The sequence below is a fragment of the Diabrotica virgifera genome, chromosome 1, assembly GCF_917563875.1.
Source record: "Diabrotica virgifera virgifera chromosome 1, PGI_DIABVI_V3a".
Lineage (NCBI taxonomy): Eukaryota > Metazoa > Arthropoda > Insecta > Coleoptera > Chrysomelidae > Diabrotica > Diabrotica virgifera.
This window is the reverse complement of record NC_065443.1, coordinates 198,041,808-198,049,461: the sequence shown is the minus strand read 5'-3', so window position 1 is coordinate 198,049,461 and position 7,654 is coordinate 198,041,808.

Below are 7,654 nucleotides of genomic sequence, written 5' to 3'. Positions count from 1 at the left end.
AACGAGGAAAACTTAGACCTTCTTCTTGGACTATTTAATAATGTTTACAATACAGGGACTATCCCTAAAATATGGCTTGAATCAGTCTTCATACCACTGCCTAAAAAGAAGAACGCCAAATTATGCCAGGACTTCCGCCGTGTAAGTCTATTAAATAACATTCTGAAGCTTTTCTTGCGTATCATACAGAACATAATATATTATCAAAAATGTGATGAGGTCACCGGTCAAGAACAATTTGGCTTCAGGAAAGGTATGGGGACACGAGAAGCAATATTCTGTCTTCAAACTCTGGCACAAAGATACAAAGATCAGCAAGCAGACCTTTTTATCTGTTTCATAGATTTTGAGAAAGCGTTCGATAGGGTGAAGCACAAGACCTTGATAGAAAGATTGAACGACATCGGAGTCGACAAAAGAGATTCTAAAATTATAGAGGCTATTTATTGGAATCAGGCAGCAATCATAAAGACCAATGGTAATAGGTCAAGGCCAATTGAAATACAAGGAGGTGTTAGACAGGGTTGTGTGCTATCACCCATACTTTTAACGTCTAGTCTGAGGTAATATTTGCGAACTCTTTATCGCACTCTTCAGAAGGAATCAGGATAAACGGGCAGAGAGTAAATAACACCCGGTATGCAGATGACACAGTATTAATGACTGATTCGGACCATAGTCTGCAGATACTGATGGATAGGATTACTGAGAGTTGTGAAAAAATGGGGATCAAGATCAATACTGCGAAAACCAAAGTTATAAGAATATCAAGGAACAAAAATTTACCTCTTCCAATAAATATGTGAAACACCAACAGCTTGAATACGTAAGCCAGTACAAATATCTTGGTTGCTGGTTCAACAATCAACTTGATTATAAACAAGAAGTCAAGAGCGAGAATAGAGGTAGCCCGACAGGGGTTTATCAAAATGATAATATCAGCCTTAGATGTCGTTTTCTGCATTGCTATGTGGTCAAGACTTTTGTATGGAACGGAGGCCTGGACACAACACAACACTGATGAACAAGTTGGACGCCTTTGAACTCTGGCTTTATAGAAGAGACTTGAAAATACCTTGGACAACCCACACCACCAACGAATATGTTCTGAGGAGAATAGGTAAAGATAGGGAACTGCTAAAAATCATTAAAGTCAAAAAAGTTAGCTACCTGGGACACATAATGAGGAAAAAAAGTACCGCCTCACGCAACTGATCATCCAGGGTAAGATTGAAGGAAAACGGGGTCCCGGTAGGCGCCAGATTTCATGGCTTAGAAATATCAGAGACTGGACCGGCCTTGATTCAACATCTTTGTTTAGAGCCGCATTGGACAGAGACAGATTTGCCAGTGTAGTCGCTAACCTCCACTAAAGGAGAAAGCACCACAAGAAGAAGAACTTTCGCCTTGTCATGGTGATGACAGGTGAGCAATAAATTACAAAAAAAGTTTTGACCGTTTTGTGGTTTGACAGAAATTTGAATTTTTAAATGTCAAAATGGTGCAATGGTGCATCTCACTCGCACTCACGTTGATAGCTGCGTCAATACGCTCCTAGCGCTAATTATTAATAATTAAAACTAACCGCTTAGTAATAAAATAATAACAAAAATTTCTTCAGTATCTTTCAGGGGGGTCGTTAAAATCCGTATGACAGTAATGGCAGTAATGACAGATGACTTTTGCATATTGTATACCTACCTTATTGCCAAAATTTTACTTTTGACATAAATTTTATTAATAATAAGATAAATTTTGTACAATATTTTTAATAATTAAAGTAATTAAATTTTAATTTCACTCAAATAAATAATCGATTGCTGCCATTGACCACTTACATTAAATCTCCGTTAATTTGATTAATAATCGTGCCAGGTAAAGTAACATTCTTCTTTCAATACAACAAAGTGTCACTTTACTGCCGAAAATGAGGGCAAATGAGTACAATAATGGATGATTTTAATGACGTTTGGCGATAAACAATGATTTTAAACAAATTCGCAAAAATAATTTTTTCACTTCGTACAATTTTTTTTTTGAATCCTTTGGGCCTTTTTTCTCTAAAATTGACTGTTGTCGAGTTATTAGCGACTTAAATTTTGAAAAACGCCAAAATAACCATTTTTAAAGTTTAATAACGCGGTTAAAGATAATTATTGTGAAAGTCGAGCGAGCGGCCGTGGAGTAACCGCATAATCGCTGGCCTCATACGCCAGTGCACGTGGGTTCGAGCCCTGCCAAAGACAAACCATTTTCATTTCCAATAATGACACGAGCCGTCTCACCGTGCCTCGGATAGCACGTTAAGCCGTCGGTCCCCCTGAGCTAGTGTACATCGACACTAGTTACTTGAAACAGGGTTAAAGATGTAATTGGCGCCGGAACTGTCCGAAAGGCAAAAATTCCATACGATATTATATATTATCAAAGTCAGAAACTAAAAAAATCAAAGATTAAAGCTACCTCTATAAGATCCTGAAGAAATTTTTGTCATTATTTCATTAATAAGATATTATTTTTAATTATCAACAATGAGCGCTAAGCGTGTATTGAGGCGGCCGTCAATGTGAGTGCGAGTGAGATTCACCATTGGACGGCCGGAATGGTGCATCTTTTTAGCACTAACCGCCTAATACGCACTTAGCGCTTATTGTTAATAATTAAAGATAAAGCTTAGTAATAAAATAGTGACAAAAATGTCTGCTGGATCTGGTAGAGGGGGCTATAAACTTTGATTTGGTCACTTTCTGACTTTCATAATAATGGATTTTAACCGAGTTATTAAGCCTTGAAAATGGCTATTTTCGCATTTTTCAAATTTTAAATCGCGTATAAGTCAACAACAATCAATTTTAGAGAAAAATCACAAAATACCTTTTTTTGCTCAGAATAACCCAAATGATCTAAAAAAAATTATTCGAAGTGAAAAAATTATTTTAGTGAATTTGTCTAAAAAAAATTGTTTAAACAATTTATCGATCAAGGTACTGCCCGGCACCCAGTAGATTTGTTATAAGGATCTCTTTTTGAGTAAGTTTGTGCAAAAAATTCGAATCGGAGTAATTTACCTAACGGGGGCGACGATACAGCCTAGACTAATTTGAACATATTCAGTAACATTTAATTTCTAGAATCGGCTGTTTGTGTGAATCAGAATCAACTTTTACTAAATGGCATTGGGAAAAGTATACTTTTCCTAGTTGGAGTCTACTTTTACTAGTAAATGTTAAATATAAATCTTCATTTTATATTTATAATTAACTTTTACTGAAACCAGCCGCTAGAGTTGACTCCTACTAGTTGGAGTCAACTCCAACTGGATAATCAACTTGAACTGTAACAGATATAAAGGAGAAGTAGTATATAAAAAAATTTGTTGCAGGTAGAAGCAACCTTCATGTGGTTTACTATGGTAAGTAATATAGTTCAATAGATTATAATAAAATTTATTAGAATGTGTTAAAAAGTCGAAGGTGATAAGGTTATGAAGTCGTCACACAATTTCATGGGTTATCCTATAGTATTCTAAACTTACACTCTGGGAGTCCATCCAGGTCCAATTGACACACGGTAAAATGTTTCAAAATTTGCCAATTTTAAATAACCGTTTGGATTGACATGAAATTTGACATACAAATAGTTAACATGTTACAGAAAAAAAAGTGATATTGTGCCGATGTGTGCTTGTGCTCTGGGGGTGAGTATAGCCCCTTCTTGGTGGTGAAAAGACATACGTTCAAAGTAAGTCTACAATTGGAAAAACCGACTAACTCTAAGCAATTTTTGGTCTATAGAGCTTTTTCACTCAAACTTGACGCGAAAAATCAATACTTTTCGAGTTATCTTCGACTGAATATGTTCATTTTTCAACAAAAGAAAACACATTTTTAGACGTTTTTTCGCCAATAACTCAAAAAGTAAGTATTTCATAGGAAAAAAACTTCTTAGCAAAACTGTAGCTTATAAATAGGTGAAAACAAATAATGGTATGTGTATGAAGTCTGTAGACCTAATATAAGCAGAGTTGTAGCTAATGAAAATTAGGTTCTTATGTCGTCAAATTCCAAATCGAATATTTTCAACGTGAAATAAGTAACCAAAAATGAAGCACTATTCTAGTCTAGGAAAGCTTATCAAAAGTTTTTTAAACTGTTTAAAAAGTTTCTATCGTCAAAACTAAGCAAGCTACGACCAAAATAAAGTTAGTCCCCTTTATTTTAACATTTTAAAAAAGTTTTGATGAATGTAATCGTGTGTTATTTAAAAACACTGAAACGTCACCATCATTTTTGAGAACTTCTGCTTACAATGTTAAACATCTTCTTCTTCTTTCAGTACCCTGTCCGATTATCGAAAGTTGGCGACCATATTGGCAATAATAACTTTGTTTACGGCAGTTCTAAACAGACTAGCGGCGGTCTCTTGATACCACTCCCGGAGATTTCGGAGCCAAGATGTTCTTCTTCGGCCTGGGCCTCTTTTTCCAGCGATTTTGCCCTGTATTATGGGGTGTAGAAGGTTATACCTCTCTGGATGTCTCATTACATGGCCAAAGTACTGTAACTTTCAAATTTTTATTGCATTTGTTATTATGCTCTTATTCATTCGATGTAAGACAGTTTCATTTCTTATTGGATCGACCTAACTGATCCGAAATACCCGTCGATAGATCCACATCTCAAAGACCTCCAATTTTTTCATTAGTGTCTCTGTAAGGGTCCAGCTGTCCATGCCATACAGGAATGTGGAGAATATGTATCAGCGTATTAATCTGATTTTAAAGTTTAAGAGTAAACAGTAACGATCAACAGGTAGCAACAAAATATAACTTCGGGAGATAGTATCATAAACTTTGGCAACAGTGGTAATCTTTGACATTATCTAAGATTAATATTTTGACAATATCATAGTCGCGCTAAATGGAAGTAATAGAATACGATTTTATTATTAATAAATGGATATTTATAAAAGTAAACATAAAAGTAAAAATAATCACTTTTTCTTGTGAAGCGAAACAAATTTCGATTTTCGCATAATTTTGGCAAAGTTTTTAATGGACTTTTTCTTGGAAGGTTTCACTTTATTTTTCGTCTGATTTAGTTTTTCCATTTTGTTAAACTATTGATAATATTTTTAGAATAAAAAATCCTCCTAAAACTTTATATACTCGCATTAGAATTCGAAATATTTTTACGTAAAATATACTTACCTACATACATATAAGTAAAACTCACAATTAACAACAATCTATTCTTTCAAAGAGGCCAACAACTTATACAACAACAACAAATATATAATAAATTAACTATCAATAAACACTACTTTCCTATGAAACAACAAAAACGAATTCTTAAATTAACACACTACTGCACTGAACAGATATCGATAAAGATGACAGAACAGATTAGAAAAAATCTGACGCAGGTTGTCAAAATGACAGTGATAATTTCCCTATGTTGCCTAATTAGTTATTTATTTATAATATGTTCGATTTCTTGTTAGAAATAAAAAATTTTAGTAGTTCCAAGATTACACAAAATCTAGGCATGGGATAAAAAAGTTTATTTGAAGAAAGTTTATTTTTTTTTCTTCTTAATGGCGGTACAGGCTCCTTTTTTCAATATTTTGTTTAGTTATAGAGTAATTTCCACATACTAACATATTTCTAAAATTGGGCTCTATTCCGCCATTCTTTATTATATTACGAATATGTGTGCCAAATATCTCGACAAAATATTTAAAATTAGAGCCGCAATCTTGGAACGCGTTTGTTGCTACCTGTTGATCGCTACTGTAGCCTCTTAACGTGATATCCCTAATAATAAGAATTTTCTTTAGTTTATAGAATGCGGCACTCGCCTTTTCAATGCGTATTCTTGTTTCTCTATTTATATCCTAGTTATCGTTAATGTTGCCGCCCAAAAAGGTAATATTGTGGACTCTTTCTAACGTTAATCCATACGCTCTAGTGTTCATTGGTTGTAACTCCGTTTTGCTGACAACCATAAGTTTTGTCTTAGAAGTATTAGGTTTTAGCCCATCTTCATCACATGCTTCGGTCACCCTGTTTATTAGTTGCTGTAAGTCTTCTTCATTGGAGGCAATCAATACTGTATCACCTGGGTATCTGAAATTGTTGACATTAATTCCGTTGCTTTTAATACCTACATCTTCATCTAAGGCTTCTTTGAAAGTGAATTCAGAGTAGATGTTAAAAAGTAGAGGCGATAAAATACATCCTTATCTGACCCCGCGTCGTATTTCCACTGCTTTCGTCGTGTTGTAACCAATTCGTATGTTTGTACATTGATGTCAATACAAATTTTTGATATATAGTATGGTATAACTAGATCCAAACCCAGACATCCAAAGTGAAAGTTATCCTCCAACACCAAATTGTTCTATATGGTCCACTTAATGTTCAGAAAAAAGTCACACCATTTTGAGAGTCGGGTTTGGGGGGGGGGGGGAGAGGGGAAATAATTCGGTAAATTCGTAGTTTTTTAAGTTTTTCGTCAGTATTTCTAAAACTATGCGGTTTAGCATGAGCAACCTTCTATACAAAAATTTTCTACATTAAATTTGAAACAAAAAATGCCCTATGCATAATCCTCCTAAAAGGAACGGTTCCAAAGTTAAGGAGGTAGTATAGTGTAATTTGTCCAAAAAAGGCCTAAACCAGACATTAAAAGCAAAAGTTTTCCTCCAACACCAAATTGTTTATATGGTCCAGATATTGTTCAGTAAAAAGTTACACCATATTCAACGTCCGGTTTGGGGCAGAGATGGGGGAGAAATCGGTAAGTTAGTAGTTTTTTATGTTTTTCGTCGTTATTTCTAAAAATATGCTTTAACGTACACAATGTTCTATACAAAAATGTTTTACATCAAATTTAAAACAAAAAAGGTCCTATACATAATTGTTATAAAATAAACGATTCCAGAGTTACGGAGGGTGAAAGTGGAGGTTTTTGATACTTTTTATATTTTTTGCAAAGTTTATAATATTTTTAGTGATTGAAAGAAATTTTCTTTAACAGGATTTGCTATTTCAGTGGCCTATGGTATGTTAGTGATAAGCCCTTGAAGAAACGTCAACCTCACCACCCAAAATCATCATCAATTGCCCAAGAAATATAAAAAGTATCGAAAACCTCCACATTTCACCCTCCGTAACTCTGGAACCGTTGATTTTATAACAATTATGGATAGGACAAATTTTGTTTTAAATTTTATGTAGAACGTTTTGTATAGAACATTGTTTACACTTATACATAGTTTTAGAAATATTGACGAAAAACCTAAAGAAACTACTAATTTATCGGCTTCTCCCCCATCTCCTCCCCAAACCGGACGCTCAAAATGGTATAACTTTTTACTGAACAATATGTGGACCATATAGAACAATTTGGTGTTGGAGGAAAACTTTTACTTTGGATGTCTGGGTTAGGCCTTTTTTTGGATAAATTATAGTATACTACCTCCGTAACTTTGGAACCGTTCATTTTAGAAGGATTATGTATCGAGCCTTTTTTATTTCAAATTTAATTTATAACATTTTTGTATAGAAGGTTGTTCATGCTAAACCTTATAGTTTTAGAAATATTGACGAAAAACGTAAAAAACTACGAATTTACCGACTTCTCCCCCCTCT